The following is an 18,807-nucleotide window of genomic DNA, read 5'->3' on the forward strand; positions in this document are numbered from 1 at the left end:
TCCCTGGATGTTGAGCTCCCATCCTTGGTCACCCTGGAGCCATGTCTCTGTGATCCCAACTATATCATAGTCATTAATAACTATCTGCACATTCAATTCATCCACCTTGTTATGAATGCTCCTCACATTGACACACAAAGCCTTCAGGCTTGTTTTTACAACACTCTTAGCCCTTATACAATTATGTTGAAAAGTGGCCCTTTTTGCTTTTTGCCCTGGATTTGCCTGCCTGCCTGCCACTTTTACTTTTCACCTTACTACTTATTGCTTCTAACCTCATTTTACACCCCTCTGTCTCTCTGCACTTGTTCCCATTCCCCTGCCACATTAGTTTAAAGCCTCCTGAACAGCAGTAGCAAATGCTCCCCCTTGGACATTGGTTCCAGTCCAGACCAGGTGCAGACCGTCCTGTTTATACCGGTCCCACCTCCCCCAGAACTGGTTCCAATGCCCCAGAAATTTGAATCCCTTCCCCTTGCACCATTTTTCAAGCCACGTATTCATCTGAAATATGCTCCTATTTCTACTCTGACTTGCACATGGCACTGGTAGTAATCCAGAGATTATTACCTTTGTGGTCCTACTTTTTAGTTTATCTCCTAACTCCCTAAATTCACCTTGTCAGACCTCATCCCATTTTTTACCTATATCGTTGGTACCTATGTGCACCACAACCACTGGCTGTTCACCCTCCCATTCCAGAAAGTCCTGCAGCCGCTCAGAGACATCCTTGACCCTTGCACCAGGGAGGCAACATACCATCCTGGAGTCTCTTTTGCGGCTGCAGAAACGCCTAACTATTCCCCTTACAATCGAATCCCCTATCACTATAGCTCTCCCACTCCTTTTCCTTCCCTCCTGTGCCGCAGAGCCACCCATGGTGCAATGAACTCGGCTGCTGCTACCTTCCCCTGATGAGACATCTCCCTCAACAGTATCCAGAACGGTATATCTGTTTAGGAGAGAGATGACCTCAGGGGACTCCTGCGCTACCTGCCTACTGCTACGCTGTCTAGTGCCCCCCTCTTCCCTTTCTGCCTGTGTAGCCTTTACCTGCAGTGTGGCCAACTCACTGAACGTGCTATTCATGACTTTCTCAGCATTGCGGATGCTCCAGTATGAATCCAGTCGCAGCTCCAGATGCTCAATACGATCTGCCAGAAGCTGCAGTTGGACACACTTCCTGCACACATAGTCATTAGGGACACTAGAAGTATCCCTGATTTCCCACATGCTGCAGGATGAACAAACCACGGGGCCGATCTCAGCTGCCATGACCTACACAATACTTGCCTCAACTTTTGAAACTTTCTCCTTTGAAAGGAACTTACCCAGCCTTACCTCACTTGGAGTAAAGCTCGTCCTCAGCCTCTTCTCGTCAAAGCCTCAAATCTCCACTCCTTCACTGGCCCGCTCACTCCCTGGCCATTTTCCACAGGCCGCTCCGCTTGAGGTAACCCTTTATTTATTTGTTTGAGCTTTTCAAACTGCTTGGTCACCTGATTAATTGATGAATAATGGCTGGTTCTTCACTTGCGAAGATCAAGAAAGGCAAAGAGTCTTCAGGAGCGATGGCAGAATTGTTGGTGACTGTAGAGGTCATTTCTGGATCTGCAGAATCTGGAGCAGTAGGGACATGGAAACAGCTGGGATGCTTTGTAGTAGGAGCCTTCCTGCGTCTCCTCTTCTCTCCAGCAGTCACTGTTCTGGATTCCTCAAAGTCTTGGTTGCACCGTGGATCAGCGTTCTCCAGTGGTCTCGGTCACAAGCCAGCTGCTGCCACTCATTGATCTCAATATTTGCCTGGAAGAGCTGCTGCTTAAGTTGGGCTTTATACCATTCCCGCGGAGCACCGTGATCTCTCTTGCCCTGAGAGAATTCTCCATAGAGTACTGCTTTCAGTAACCTGGAGTTGTCCATGCGAGATATGTGGCCTGGCCAGTGGAGCTGCCTGAGCATCAGTGTGGCTTCAATGCTTGGAAGTTGAGCCTTCCTCAGGACCTAGTTGTTGGAGAGACAATCCTGCCAGCTGATACCTATGATGGGGCGGAGGCAGTGCTGATGGAAGTGCTTGAGCAAACAGATTTGCTTGTTGATCAAAACTTAAGATTGGGCTTCGAAGCTGTATACCAGCGTTATGATGATGGCAGCCCCGTACAGCTGGATTTTTATGGACAGACGCAGCTGATGGTTCTTCTAAACACATTTCTGGAGGCTCTTGAAAGCACTGCCAGCTCTGGTGAGTTGTTTGTCAACATCCTTTACTACCGTAGTGTCGTTGGAGATGATGCTGTCCAGGTAGGTGAACCGATGAACTGTGGTGAGAGGGTGGTCGTCAAAGTTGATACGAGGCGAGTTGTAACTGCCACAAGGGGGCTTCTAATGGAAGATCATTGTTTGCTTCAGATTGTTAACCCAAAAGCCCTTGCAGCCTTGGCAAACTGTGACTGCAGCCTGTAACACGCCCTCTGTGTATATGAGAAGAGCACAGTCGTCTGCGTGTAGTAGCTCAAGAACGGGCTCTTGCATTGTTTTTGTTCGGGCAAGAAGGCAGCCACTATCAAACAGTACGTAAGTCAATGGATTGATGACACGGCACATGATGCTGAAAAGGTTTTCTGTGATGAACTGAAAAACAACAGCTTCTCTATCCAGGTTGATGAGTCAACAGGATTCACCAATGAATGTCATGTTGCAGCATTTGTAAGAATCATAAATGTTGCCGAAATTCAAGAAAACTTTTTTTTGTTGCCAAGAGCTGCCCAAAACAAGCAAAAGTCAAGATATATTTAATGTTTTGTGTTCATATCTGGAAACAAAAGGTCTATCTTGGAGGAACTGTGTTGGCATCTGTACTGATGGTGCCCCATCAATGGTTGGCTCCATGAGAGGTTCAGTTTTTCTTGTAAAAAGAAAATCCTGACGGTGTCACAACACACTGCTTTCTTCACAGAAAGGTGCTGATGTCAAAAAACTCTTGGAGATGAGATGAAAGAAGTTCTGGATAATGCTATAAAAATGGTTAACTTTATTAAACAAAGACCAGTTCACTAGAGAATATTTTTAAACCTGTGTGAAAACCTGGACAAAGAGCACACCAATCTCCTGCTACATACAGAAATCCAGTGGCTTAGCAGAGGAAGAGTTCTCAACAGGGTGTCTGAGCTGAAAGGTGAATTGCAAGCTCACTTTCAAGAAAAATAGCAGGCCAGATTTTGCTGAGTGCTTTGAAGTTGAAGAATGGCTGCAGAAACTAGCCTATTTAAAAGACATTTTTCATCATATGAACCAGTTAAACAAGTCTCTGCAAGGCCTTGGAGAAAACGTTTTGACTTTAAGTGACAAAATTCTTGGATTTAAAAGAAAACTGAATCTTTGGAAAAGTCATGCTGCAAAAGGAAATCGTGAAATATTTCCACTGCTGCTTGGGCTTGAGAGTGAGGTAGGATATCAGAAAGTCTTGAGTCTTATTGAAAGCCACCTGGAAGAAATGCAGAACAAAACTGAATAGTATTTTTCTTCCTTTTCAACAGAAATGTATGACTGGGTGAGGAAACCTTTCTCTGAATCTTCTGCTGAGAACTTGACTTTGAGAGAAGAGGAAGAACTTTGTGAGATGCAGTCTGATCATGCACTCAAGATGAGATTTACTGACCCGGCCCTGGTCAAGTTCTGGATTTCTGTAAGAGTATCCTGCTATTTATAGGAAAACAATGAACATTTTGCTTCAGTTCTCAACTTCTATTTATTGTTTAGCTTTTTATTGTTTAGCAAGCATCAAGAGCAAGGATAGAATCATCTCATTTCAGTTGAAGGTGAAATCCGTGTGTGCTTATCTCAAGTTGGACCCAAAATTGAGTATTTGTGCAGCAAAAAACAAGCACAGATTTCACATACTAGGGCTAGATTTGAGCCTGATCGTGTCACTGAGTAAGAAAATGTTTTTTTTTATGTCTTGTATAAAATTGTGTCTTGGGCTATATTTTTATTCATATTGCTTTGGCTTATGGTTTTAGTAACTGATGCACTATCAATACCTCCAAAAGACTGGAAGAAGAGTAAATACTGAAAGGCTTTTATTAGCAGTAAAACGGACCACGTCCTTGCTGGATGACTGCCCTGGACTGTGGGAGGAGCAATGACACAATCACCTTTATCCAGGGGTCTGTGGGAGGAGCCACAGGAGCAGTCAGCAGAGGGGGGTGTCCTGGCAGATATACATGGTATATCTGTAACTTTATTATTCAGCATTGTCCATAAATTTTCATGTTGTAAATAGCATTAATTAAAATCAATTTTCCAGTTTTATTTAAAAATTAAATCTACTGAGCCTACCTTTAGAAAAAATTAAATCTCATTTTGACTTAAGCCAATTATTTAACAGAAATTTATTATGTTTGCATTATGAGTTTTTAAAAATTATGACAGGGAAAGAAAGAGATTAATTTTAAGATCGGTAAATTAAGCTTAACTACCTGTTTTTTCAAGAAGGTTGGCCATAAATTAATTCTTTACTCAAAAGAGAATTGAGAATTATTTTTGGATTATTTTATCGACAAGTTACTGATCACACTAACGTACTGGGAGCTGTAGATTTAGTCATTTTTACGCAGGGGTTCCCTGAGACCTGCAAATTATTTCAAGGATTTCTACAAAGCAAAAGGGTTGAGAAAGGCTGGTGTAGAGTATAGCTGCATAAACTACACTTCACTAGAATGATACGTTCTGAACTCAAGCAAAAGGTAGCTTTTGTAGTAAATACATGAAAAGATTTAATAGCTTTGTCATAGACTTTAGACGCAGACATGGAGCTATCCCAGGATAAGACATGAGTTGGGTCAGATATGATATTATTCCGTAACTCATGCTGATTATATTTACATAAATGGTCTAGTTCAAGACAGTATGTGGGGGTAATGACTGTATATTTATGTCTCCTTTGAGAATGTGAATCATGGGCACAATGTCAATATCACTACAGCTGACTGTAATAATAAACTTGACTCAAGGAAGAGAGCGCATGTTTGTACCGGATCTGCTGGAATGCCTAGCATGGGTGAATATTTTGAAGTGTGTGGTATGTATTGACAGACCCAACAGCTTGAGGTATCAGCAAATCCGTGTGATACCCACAAATGCGCAGCAGTGTAGGCACTGAAACAGAGACAACAAGCACGTTAATTTCTGTGCTTGTCTTTGTCAGGTACCACTTCAGTCTGCTTGTAGTGGCCAGCATGTATCCACTCACTCACACCTTCTACTTTCACTGCTGAATTAGTAACTAACAGACCTTCCCACTAAGCTCCCAGTGGATCCTTGTGCATTTTTTAGATCAGGACCCACTCACCAGGAATCAGGGTTGGATGACTCCAAGCAGCAGAAACCTGTTGGGAAGCAAACTGTAGAGTTTGGGTTAATTTCACTCAATAGTTAACTAAGGTGTCTGCCAAACTGTGTCTATCAGCCTCTCTGAGATCAAGAACTTCTGGAAGTGAGATGGGGCGCCCTGTTATTACTCTGAATGGACTTAGTTTCCTTTTATTATTTGGTATTGTTCTGATGCTGCGTAAGACCATAGGAAGGGCCATAGGCCTTTGTACTCCCTCTTCATGATACTTAGCCAGTCATTGCTTGGTGGTTCCATTTGTTCAATTTGTCCCAATGACTCTGGGTGATGTGGACAATGGAACGACCATTCAATGTTCATCAGTCGACATAATTCTTTACAAGCCCTCCCAGTGAAATGCATTCCTTGATCAGAATCAATGTGACATTCGGCAATCCCCATCTGGAAATATTGTCCTTAATCAGAGTTTTTGCTGTGTGTGTATGGCAGTAGCTTTCCTTGCAGGAATAGTTTCCACCCATCTCAAAAACTTGTCCGCCCTTATCATACGTCAGAAGATCCTTAACACTTTGGCAAAGTAATATAGTCCACATGTATTAGCTGGCCATTCATGATTGGAATTCCTACTCTCGTAAGGAATCCCCTTCGCTTCCATAGGTTTCCAAAGTCTTGAACAAATCTGTGTAGATGTTAGCGGATCTTCTTTCTGCCATTTTACAGCACTTTCATTTCTTCCCATTGCACAGAGGCACCAGGAGCCTTGCCAGCACTTCAATTTCAAGAATAACCCCACCAGCCTTACAAACTCCTCCCTCAGTTGTTGAGAAACCATCTGGGTACAGAATCAGTTCCGGATTCAATAGAGGCATTTCTTCATAATAATTTGCATCTTCATCGAATGTTATTATCTTTGCATAGTCATAGTCATCATAGTTCTCCATGTCCAATAAGAATTCAGCACATTCATTCTCAATCAGTAAATTAACACACGTATAACCCATCTGGGTTTTGCTCTATCAAGGCAAGCAAGGACTGTAGGGAAGTGCCTGGTCGTTTTTGATTTCAACCATTCAGTCATAACATCCAAAACTACTTACTGAATCCATATCATCTGATAAGGATTTCCTGACACTATGGAGCAGAGGACTGAAGATGAAGCGAGCTTGTTTCTGTTGACTACATTGTTTCCTATGCCAACAACTTCTATCCCAATATATTCTTTCACCACAATGGTGACACTTCGTTTCAGGGGATTGGCCTCAGAGGTGAGGCTCAAAATGTGATTGCTTTGGTGCACATGATGAACTCCAGTCCCACTTTTTCTGTTGGTTAATTGGTGTTGGCCATTGGCTCACCTGCAGTAGCTGTTACTGTTGATCAAGGGGTAAAAGCCCCACTTGTGATGATCTCACTTGGATTTCAGTACAGGTTTCCCCCGCTATCCAAAGGCAGAGTGTTCCTATGAAATGGTTTGGGTAAGCTGGAATGTCGTAAAGTGAAGAAGTATTTACCATTTATTTATATGGGAAAAACTTGTGAGCATTCACAGACCCAAAAAATAACCTATCAAATCATGCCAAATAACACATAAAACCTAAAATACAAGTAATATATAGTGAAAGCAGGAATGATATGATAAATACACAGCCTATATAAAGTAGAAATAATGTATGTACAGTGTAGTTTCACTTATCAGAATCGGGAAGACAGTGAGCACAGTGATGATGGTGTGTTAGGCCGAGTCGTTGGAGGCTGGGATGGTGGGAAACTGGGGTGTCATCTCATCATCGTCTGTTTCCATCAGGGCAGGCAGGTCATCATCTTCTATGTCTGCCTGCCTCGATGTTGAAGGTCGAGGTTCGTCGTCTGCTGTGGCTGATGTGGAAGGCTTGAAAAACGACAGGATGCTTGACTGCTTAGCCTCGCGCATTTTACTATCATACAGTTCTTTGTAAGCACTCAAACCATCCTGCAAACATGCCCTAAACCTACATACCCTTTCAAAATTAAAGTCATACTTTTCTGCAATCATTGCAGCATTGTCAATCGCAGTGAAAATCTCACACAATTGCTTCCCATTCAGTTCCTGGATGACTTCACTTCCGGGCTGTTCACGACTGCGTTCAGCTTCAATTATTATCCTTTCCTCTTCATCAGCTCTTCATCTCTCAGTTCTTGGTCATGGGATGCCAAAACCTCTTCAACATCATCTTTGTCAACTTCCACAAACCCTTAGCAAACTCACAATGTCCTTACTTCGTTCACCATGACGGAAACACTTAATTATGTCTAGTTTTACACTAAGTGTAACACATTTAGGCTTTTCCGATACCTTAGAACTCATCTTGCTAACGGATGCACAAAATAAATCGACATAAAGCACAGATGCTCACAGGCACGTGTTTAAGCAATACCGGCTAGAATGCAGTTCTGTGAGAGGAGCTCGGCTGCTCAGCCACGCGCTACCTTTTATCATAACAGTGAAAATGCCTTCTGTTAGCGAAAACAGGTAACTAATGTAGGTCTTTTGTAACAACGAGGTGTCGTAAAGTGAATGTTCGAAAAATGGGGGACTCCTGTATCTTTTTCCATTTGTTTGGTGGCTTGCACTAACTTACTATATGGAACACTAGCTTCGCTCCAATTTGATTTTGTCAGCTTCACCATTTTAGCAATGCTTGATTTCAAGCCATCCACAAAATTTGACTTCGAGGGACCATATGTAGATTCCTCTATGTCTTCTTCATTTACTCCCAGAACTCCTGAGCAACTTAACCAAGCTGTCCTGTAGTGTTCCTCATATTCATCCTCAGAAATCTTTTGCTTGTAATCAACCATTTTCTTCCAATAAGTCTATATCAGAGTCTGCTCTTCCAATATCTCTTAATAGCATCCCAACCACCTTGAAGATTTTGTTTATCATTCCCTAAGTTTTCAACTCTACAAGTTAACTGGCTGATTTGTTGAAAAGACAATATAGTAGCCAAAACGTGGATGTTATCATATAAGTGCAATTTGTATATGTTCTTAATACATCGAATTTTATCCCAAGTCTTCAAATTTCCTCTTTTAGAACATGGAATTTCTTTGGACCATTTACCAATCTTTTCTGGTTCAGATGGTTGATGAAAAACCATCTGTCTCCTTTCAAAGGTTCCATCACCAGGCCTTGTGTGTCTTCACTTCCTTGGTTTTTATTGGGGCAAGTCATGACATGGCTGCCAATCCCATTGTCATCCTCACTTGTGTCAATAGAGGTCACTGTAGAATCCATGTCATAATTCCTCAGAGTTCAGATGGTGATGCTGTTTTGGGGGACTGACCAATGTACAGGGTGTTTCCCAAGGAGAAGCAGCATTTGCAGGACCACATCTTGAGCTCTCTGGTGGGTTTTCTGATACGGCTCCAGTTTAATTTGAAGCACCATACAATGCACTTTGATTTCAGTATTCCTTCCATGTTGTTCTTTCACTTGTTCAATTAATGCAAATACTTGCACTTTAGACTTTGTACTTTATTTGTCATACTGTTTTTATACAAACCCCATTTCCAGAAAAGTTGGGATATTTTCCAAAATGCAATAAAAACAAAAATCTGTGATATGTTAATTCACGTGAACCTTTATTTAACTGACAAAAGTACAAAGAAAAGATTTTCAATAGTTTTACTGACCAACTTATTGTATTTTGTAAATATACACAAATTTAGAATTTGATGGCTGCAACACACTCAACAAAAGTTGGGACAGAGGCATGTTTACCATTGTGTTACATCACATTTCCTTTTAATAACACTTTTTAATCATTTTGGAACTGAGGATACTAATTGTAGTAGATTTGCAATTGGAAATTTTGTCCATTCTTGCTTGATACAAGACTTCAGCTGCTCAACAGTCCGTGGTCTCCGTTGACTGATTCTCCTCTTCATGATACATTTTCAATAGGAGATAGATCTGGACTGGCAGCAGGCCAGTCAAGCACATGCACTCTGTCTACAAAGCCGCTCTGTTGTAGCCCGTGCAGAATGTGGTCTGGCATTGTCCTGCTGAAATAAGCATGGACGTCCCGGGAAAAGACGTTGCCTTGATGGCAACATATGTCTCTCTAAGATCCTAATATACGCCTCAGAGTCAATGGTACCTTCACATACATGCAACTCATCCATGCCGTGGGCACTGATGCACCCCCATACCATCACAGATGCTGGCTTTTGCACCTTTCGCCGATAACAATCAGGATGGTCATTTTCATCTTTGGCACGGAGAACTGGACCCCTGTTTTTCAGAAAACTAGCTGAAATGTGGACTCATCTGACCACAGCACAAGGTTCCACAGTCCTTCGGTCCATCTGAGATGAGCTTGGGCCCAGAGAACTCACCGGCATTTCTGCTTAGAGTTGATGTATGGCTTCCTCCTTGCGTAATACAGTTTCAAGTTGCATTTCTGGATGCAGCGACAGACAGCGTTAAGTGACAATGGTTTTCCGAAGTACTCCCGAGCCCAGGTGGCTATAATTGTTACAGTAGCATGACAGTTTCTTAGGCAGTGCCGCCTGAGTGCTCGAAGATCACGTGCATTCAACAGTGGTTTCCGACCTTGCCCTTTATGCACTGAGATGTCTCTGAATTCTCTGAATCTTTTCACAGTATTATGTACTGTAGATGTTGAAAGACCAAAATTCTCTGCTATCTTGCATTGGGAAATGTTCCTTTTGAACTGACTAACAATTCTCACAAAATTTGGAACAAAGGGGGGAGCCATGACCCATCCTTGCTTGCAAAGACTGAGCCTTTGATGGACGTTACTTTTATACCCAGTCATGATACCTCATCTGCTACCAATTAGCCTGCTTAATGTGGAGTCTTCCAAACCAGTGTTACTTGAATATTCTGTGCACTTTTCAATCTTATTTTAACTCTGTCCCAACTTTTGTTGAGTGTGTTGCAGCCATCAAATTCTAAATTTGTGTATATTTATAAAATACAATTAAGTTGGTCAGTAAAACTTTTGAAATTTTTTTCTTTGTACTTTTGACAGTTAAATAAGGGTTAACGTGAATTAACATATCACAAATTTTTGTTTTTATTGCATTTTGGAAAATATCCCAACTTTTCTGGAAATGGGGTTTGTAGTTTATCACAATTATTCTTTTCCTTTTCCACTTGTTCAGTTAATTTTTTTCATTTAAAATGGTGGAGGAACTCAGCAGGCCAGGCAGCATCTATGGTAAAGAATACACAGTCGACTGTACTCTTTTCCAAAGGTGCTGCTTAGCCTGCTGAGTTCCTCCAGCATCTTGTGTGTATTACTTTGATATCCAGCATCTGCAGATTTTCTCTTGTTTTTAACTTTTTGTGGCCTTAGACCACCTGGACAACACAAACACCTATGTCAGGATGCTGTTCATCGACTATAGCTCAGCATTTAATACCATCATTCCCACAATCCTGATTGAGAAGTTACAGAACCTCCCTCTGCAATTGGATCCTCAACTTCCTAACATAATCTGTGCAGATTGGTGATAACATATCCCTCTTTGCTGACAATCAACACTGGTGCACCTCAGGCGTGTGTGCTTAGCCCACTGCTCTACTCTCTATACACACATGACTGTGTGACTAGGCATAGCTCAAATACCATCTATAAAATTTGCTGAGGATACAACCATTGTTGGGAGAATCTCAGATGGAGACGAGAGGGTGTACAGGAGTGAGAATGCCAGCTAGTGGAGTGGTGTTGCAGCAACAACCTGGCACTCAATGTCAGTAAGACCAAAGAGCTGATTGTGGACTTCAGGAAGGGTAAGATGAAGGAATACATACCAATCCTCATAGAGTGAGTGAGCAGCTTCAAGTTCCTGGGTGTCAAGATCTCAGAGGATCTAACCAGGTCCCAACAAATTGATGCAGTTATAAAGAAGCCAAGACAGTGACTATACTTCATTAGGAGTTTGAAGAGATTTGGTATGTCAACAAATACACTCAAAAAATTCTATAGAAATACCATGGAGAGCGTTCTGACAGGCTGCGTCACTGTCTGGTATGGGGGTGGGGGGTATGGCTACCGTACAGGACCGAAAGAAGCTGCAGAAGGTTGAAAATTTTGTCGGGTCCATCTTGGGCACTAGCCTACAAAGTACCCAGGACATCTTCAAGGAGCGGTGTCTCAGAAAGGCAGCTTCCATTACTAAAGACCTCCAGCACCCAGGGCATGCTCTTTTCTCACTGTTACCATCAGGTAGGTGATACAGAAGCCTAAAGGCACACACTCAGCAATTCGGGAACAGCTTCTTCTCCTCTGCCATCTGATTCCTAAATGGACATTAAACCTGTGAACACTTTTTAAATATACAATTACTTCTGTTTTTTGCACAGTTTTAATCTATTCAATATAGTTATACAGTAAATTGATTTACTTATGTGTTTATTATTATTATTTTATTTTTTCTCTTCTTCTAGATTATGTATTGCATTGAACTGCTGCTGCTAAGTTAACAAATTTCAAACAGATGCCGGTGATAATAAACCTGATTCTGATTCTGGCTTCATCACTTGTTCTGTTAACACTGCATCTGTACGTTTCCGTAACTACAATAAGCTGCTAAACTCCATCCACTTTCCCTCTTTTCCCTCAAGCATTCTCTGCATTTTATCCCAGTCACATTACATTAGATTCAATGTTGACAGTATACTTCATCCTAGTTTCTTCATTAATCTTGTCAAATTGAAACACTTTGTTCAGGTAAAAACTCAAATCATCAGTCATCAGTCACATGTAACAACTGGAAATTCTGTAATGGGCTTCACTACTTTGGCCACTGCACTGATTTTGTGGCACAGAACTCTTAAATTATGCTTCCTTTTACAGTCATCTTGGACAATCTGATGATTTTATTGCCAAACACCAGCTTGTAATAATTTTAATTTCATTGTTATTCCACTGGCCTGTAACAATTTTTGTTATGTAGAACACCTTAATTTCTGTTTGCTTCTTTATCACTAAATTGCAACTGAAATGTCATTAGACTGTAACCAAATTATTGATAGATTGCAACTGAAGTTTTTTAAAGCACATTTCACTTTTTCAGATTCCAGCATAACATTGTAGTTTTCCTTCACTCTTAAACCTCCATAGATGCTGTATTGAAGCAAGAACTAGACAATTTGGAAAATGAAGACTGTCCTACCTCCTTTTGAATGCATACATTGAAACCTCCCCCATCCTCTGGAAATCTTCCACGTCCTTAAAACTTCGCAACCACCCTGAAAAGCTGTTGGATCCTGATACCATTATGATCCAAAGGTTGTTCGACAATTAAAAATGAGGTGTAAAATTTGTTGCTTACAATCATTTCATACTTAATTGTATACTTTGTTACAAGAACCAAGAAGACAAAGGAAGAGACAAGGAGGAATTAAAAAGTGAATAAGCACTGAGTCCTGCTAAAGACCCTCAGCTCGAAACGCCACAGGTGCTGCCTGGCCTGCTGCGTTCCTCCAGCATTTCGTGTGTGAGGCAGTGACATCACACATTTCAATGAAATAGGATAACCCCATTCAAGTAATGTGACACCTCCCAGAGAAGCCAGTAAGTTTCCTGCACAAACCCCTCTGCTCTTTTTTCTTTATCTTATTTTTGCTTACAATGTAACAATGTAACAATTAACCAAACACAGTCAATTTCCCCTAAATTGTGCCCAGCAGCACTTGGTAACACTTCCTTTCTAATTTTCCCTGTGAAGTCACCTTGCTTGTTTTTCTATTTCAAAGATCCCGTTTACAAATTGTTGTCAGATAACATAATGCATTTTATTCCATGTAATTAGCCTGTAAGCTATATTACCCTTTACCTACTGTGCTCAATGCACTAGTTACAGCAGAAACAACACTTAGTTTTATCTTGCTTAATTTGTGGCATTAACGCAGCATCGGAACGGCTCTAATTTCTCCAACACATTAGCAAATTATTCTCATTAACTTCATTCTATAATCTTCTGACTTTTATTTCTATCTGTTACCCCTTGGTGCACTGGTTTTTAAGTCTTCCTTCAGTGAGGATAAATTGCATTCCGCGTCCCACTTATTTACTAACTTGGGTCGTGACAGGATCCTCTTATTACTGTCTCACCACTCAGATTCGAGTCCAGCAATGAATCAGAATAAACATATTTGGATATGAACTTGCCTGCAGCTGCAGTCTAATGAAACGGAAGCTTTTCCTCCCTCTGATACAGGATTGTCATCACTTAACTATAAGGTTAACACTGAATGTTCTGATCTTTGAAATATGAATCTGATAACATTGAGACGTATTGACGAAGCATGGTTGGACAAATTCTGAGGTCACTGAGAGTTTACTTGGGCTTTATTAGTGAAGGGTATCAGTATACTGTAATACAATTAATACGGCCCACTTACATCTACAGTGAACTTAATCTGGGGTGTCAGTACAACTCTCTCCATACTTAAAACCTCATAAACACAGTTCACCTGTAATCAGCAGGAAAGCAGGAATGCCCAGGTGTCTCACAGAAGTGGTGCTTTCAGCACTCAAAGTGTTAAAACTGCAGCCACACCTGGTATATTTCTACATCTTGACTTTATTCAAACCCTCTAAGCATATCAACATGCCTACCTCTGCTAGGATCTTACTGATTTTATCTTTTTTAATCAGCCATCACTTGAGCAGCTTAAATAGGTGGACAACAACAGTCCTTTCCACAGGGTGGGAGAGAGCAAACTAGAGATCCAGGGCAAAAGGAGAAAGGTTTAAGAGGGATCACAGATGATAGGGAGAAGCTGTCAGTGGAAGTGGTTGAGGAAGATACGATAGTATAATTGGCACACAGAGCAGTGGAGCTCCGAGGGACAGGGGCTGAACGCAGCAAGTTGGGAGTAGCCTGTTGGTCACTGTGTTTAGACAGGACTTGTAGGGCTGTACAGCCTATATCTGTGCTCTATGGTTCTGTAACACAACTGTCACCTAATAATGGCTCCCATCACCATTCATTGGTTTCTCATGAATTTCAGCTACTCCAAAAGACATTTATAGCAACAGCAGAGAAAAAAAATGCATTGATTGGATTCTGACTGCAAACAATGTTGGGAAGAAGATATCGTTATTAAATTGCCAGAGGTCAGCAGAATGCATGCTTTAATTACAGAATTCCAACCAGAAAGCAGTGCTAGTAGATTTTCGTGTCCAACAAGTCAGTATTGGAAGTACAATAGTATCCGCAAAGTTCTTGACCATCCGGCTACAAAAATTTTACCGTCTTAATTATTCATAGTTTCACTATTTAGCTATCTGATTTCACACTATTTTGATCTGCTAACCGGTGCTTTGCAGAGCAATATTAGTCATTCAGTTTCCCTTCAAAAACTTGCTAAATTGTCCTACGAAATCTACCTCGGCGCCTCACGGAGTGACACTGGCCGAACATCAGCGAAGTACGGTGGAGATTCGTTCTCTGGCAGCTGTAACCTAGCGGTGAAGGTGATGTTCCATCGGTATACTACTAGACTGGATCTAGTAGTGGCTAGACAAGTCAAGGAGGTAAGCATGCCTTTGCTACTTTGTAGGTTATGCCTCTTCAGGCAAAGGCTGCACCCAACGAGATGCCGGCAGCAGGGCGTCTGATGGTGTCTGTGGCGGATGAATCCAAAAGGGTCGATGGTACAGCCACCTTGGTGGCATGCAGAGGTACTAGATTGCTGGTCAACGGATGGCATCACTAGACTAGCTAGTTGACACTGCGGGGGAGCTTCCTTATCCGCTCAGTCTGTTACAGTCCTGTGTACCACTTGGCATCAGGTTCGGAAGCCCAGAGAGACTGTATGGTGGGGGCACGACACCATCTAGTGTGTTGGAGTAGAGTTTCTTGCCTGCAGAGACTAAGCGCTCAGCACAGTCAACATCGAAATCGATGGACAGCCGAAGAAGAAAAGAAACCGTCTGAAGAGCATTTGATATGGCTTTCACAGAGAAGTCGTAGGCTGAAGTAGGGAGGGAGAGGACTCTAGTTTGAGAGAGATAATGTGTGTGTCAGGAAGAGCCTGGTAGGAGATGTCTCCTCCAGTGTTGTGATCCCAAGCCACTCAAGCAGTGAAAAATAAACTTCGTGTCGTGAGAGAGAGAGTCTCAAACAAGAGAACACAGCTACAAAATAAAGGCACAGTCATTTAAAACTGAGGCACATAGAAATTTTAAGCTATAGTTAAAGTGAAGAGGGATAAATATTTGAAGCATCAAAGAAATGAAAGATGGGGAACTGACACAGAAGGGGAGGTCAGACCCACGGCGATCAGGCATGATCATATTGAATGGAGAGGCCTGGTGGCCTGTTCCAGATCCTATTTTCTTGTACTCTTGTGTCCTCATGGCATTTTTCAGAGTCTTTTCATTTATTCAATGATGTGTTTTGTTCAATACAGACGGCCCTACATAGAAGAAGGTGAAGGATTATTATGGTCATCTGGACTTCCTTCTTTAGTTACTAATGAGCTCAGCTGCTGTTAAGAATTGTGGAGTTGCTTCATTTGCATTGGCTTTTAACCTTTAGAGTAACCTTTGCAGCTGTTGGAGCCCAGGAGGCTCTTCAAAAAGCAAGAATGAGAAGCAAATTCTGTGGCTACAGCCATTTTAGAGCCATAGAGCCAGAGAAAGCTTCAGCACAGATACAATCCTTTCGGCCCCTCTAGTCCATGCCAAACCATTTACACTGCCTGCTCCCTCGACCTACACACAGAACATAGCCCTCCATACCCTTCCCATCCATGTACCTATCCAGTTGTAGAACACACCTTCCGGTGTTACTTGGACACGTCTTTAGTGATGAACCCGGGGTCGTGGGATGTTTCGGGTCTTTAATCATCAGACGCCCTCGCCCGGGCGACCCAGCCGGGGGTAATCAGCCCCCGACTTGTGTTCAAGTGGCTCACTAATCCACGGATCCCCCCTTCAGATCCACAGCAGCCGTGAGGCCTTTTCAGCAGCCTCCGGAATGTTCTTGGTGGCTCTTCTGCACTGCAGTCCTTTCACTCTAAGGAGTTTAAGAGTCCACTGTAATGAATGGCCACCCAACTTCGACTGGCTCACAGTGAGCTCTCCAGCCATTGCTCCAGCATTCTGCAACAAGATCTGTGTGTTTAGCCCTGTTGCGCTCGATGGCCTCTTCAATCCGGTCTTCCCAGGGGACAGTAAGTTCCACTAGACTCTGATATTTACACCATGTCCAGGCGGAGCGGAGTAGCTGTGATGATCTCTGGGGACTTGAGCTGCCTCCCTAGGCTGACTCGGAGCTGCCAGTCTCGTGCAGTGGCAAGAACCCCTCGAGGAGCTAGGTCAATGCTGAGCCTTCTCTCCCACTCTAATAAAGGTGATGGACTGTTTGGGAACATGCTGACTTTTGCTGTCTCGAATCGCTGTGCTGATTGCGTCCGCCATAGACCTTAGGACCTGGTCATGGTGCCAGCGGTATCTCCCTTCCCCCAACACCTTTGGGCAGAAGCTGAGGATATGCCCTGAAGTGCCCGTCTTCTGGCACAGTTGGCATGCTGGAGTGTTTGCCATGCCCCACCTGTGCAGGTTGTCCAGGCTTGGGAGAACATCATAGCCTGATTGGATGAGAAACTTGATGCGTAATGGTTCGGCTCTCCAGAGCTCTGTTCAGGTGAACGTGCAAGGTTCCACAAGCTCCCATCTAGTCCTGGCACCCTGTTTGTACATGCTGACCATCCTGCTGTATCGTTCCTCCTCCACTTCTGCTCGTATCTCATCCTGAACCAGTTGACGCTTCTCCTTTCTGCAGCTTTTGTCGTAGCGTGGTTTGGGAAAACAGCCCAGTCCTGCCCACCCCACCGCCACAGTGCCTACCAAAATGTTGTGCCACAGCCATGCCTCTGCTCTGATGACAGCTCCCTGAGTCTCCCACTTCCTTCCAGTCTTTACGCGAATTCCATAACCTCCCTGACTTGAGTGACTTTGAATTCTTCTGATAGGCCGCAGATGGGGAGCTGCAGCTTGGCGGAATTCCCATACAGGGCAACGCTGCTTAAGGCCTGAGAGAGCCCCAACCACCTCCGGAGAAACTGACTGATGTAGCGCCTCCACTGTTGACATTGGTACCTCGTAGACTAGAAGGGGCCAGCGTAGCCTTGGCAAGACTCCGTGTTGGTACATCCAGGCTCTGAATTTTCCTAGAAGCCCCGATTTGTCAATCATGGTGAGCCAGGTTATCAAGTGGCTCCTGCAGTGCGACTGTGTCCTTCACGGAGCTGTTGAAGATCTTGCCTAGACTCTTGACTGGTTTTTCTGTCATCATTGGAATCTGAATCCCTCTCAGGATAAAGCGGAACTGGTCGGCCACTCTTCCCTTCTTCAGGACCAGAGACCTGGACTTGGCTGGTTTAAAGCTCATCCTTGCCCATGAGATGAGCCGTTCCAGCCAAATGCACCCAGGGACAGACGTTGCCATCACCGTCAGGCCGTCCATGAATGCTATTATGGGGGGCTGCCGAGTGCCAGATCTAGACCTGGGGCCTCTACATTCCACCTCCACTGACTTGACGATCATGTTCATGGCCATTGAGAGGAGTGACACTGAGACTGTGCAGCCAGTGATTATGCCCTTCTCCAGCCGATGTTAGTGACCCTGAGGAGACTCTCAACCTGAAGTTGCTGTAATAGTCCAGAATGAGGTTTCAGATCATCTCTGGAACATGGTGTCTTGTCAGAGCTGTTTCAATGAGCTTTTGTGGGATGGATCCATAGGCATTAGTTAGGTCAAGCCAGAGAGCTGCAAGTTCTCCTCTGTTTTCCCTTGCCTCCTGGATCAGCCAAACTTCTATTAAATGTTAAATGTATCCACCACTTGTGCTGTCAGCTCATTCCACACTCTCACCACCCTTTGAATGAAGAAATTTTCCCTCATGTTACCCTTAGACATTTCATCCTTAACCCATGACCTCTAGTTGTAGTCTCACCCAACCTCAGAGAAAAAAACTGCTTGTCTTTACCTTATGTACACCCCACATAGTTTTGTATTTTTTTTATCAAATCTCCTCTCAATTGTCCATATTCAATTTTTCCTTATAACTTAAGTCTGCCAGACTTGGCAACATCCTTGTAAATTTTATCTGTATTATTTCAATCTTATTTACATCATTCCTGTAGGTAGGTGACCAAAATTGCACACAGTACTCTCCAAATTAGGCCTTACTTACATCTTTAAAAACTTCAACATTACATCCCAACTCCTGCACTTTCTTTATGATCCTATCTACCTGTGAAGCCACTTGCAATGAATTATGGACCTGTATTCCCAGAAGGCTGTGTTTTACTGCACTCCTCAGCACTCTACCTCTCACTGTGTGAGACCTACCCTGGTTGGTCCAACCAAAGTCCAACACCTCACACTTGTCTACATTAAATTCCATCTGCTATGTTTCAACCCATTTTTCC

The sequence above is a fragment of the Hypanus sabinus genome, chromosome 3 (assembly GCF_030144855.1).
Source record: "Hypanus sabinus isolate sHypSab1 chromosome 3, sHypSab1.hap1, whole genome shotgun sequence".
Lineage (NCBI taxonomy): Eukaryota > Metazoa > Chordata > Chondrichthyes > Myliobatiformes > Dasyatidae > Hypanus > Hypanus sabinus.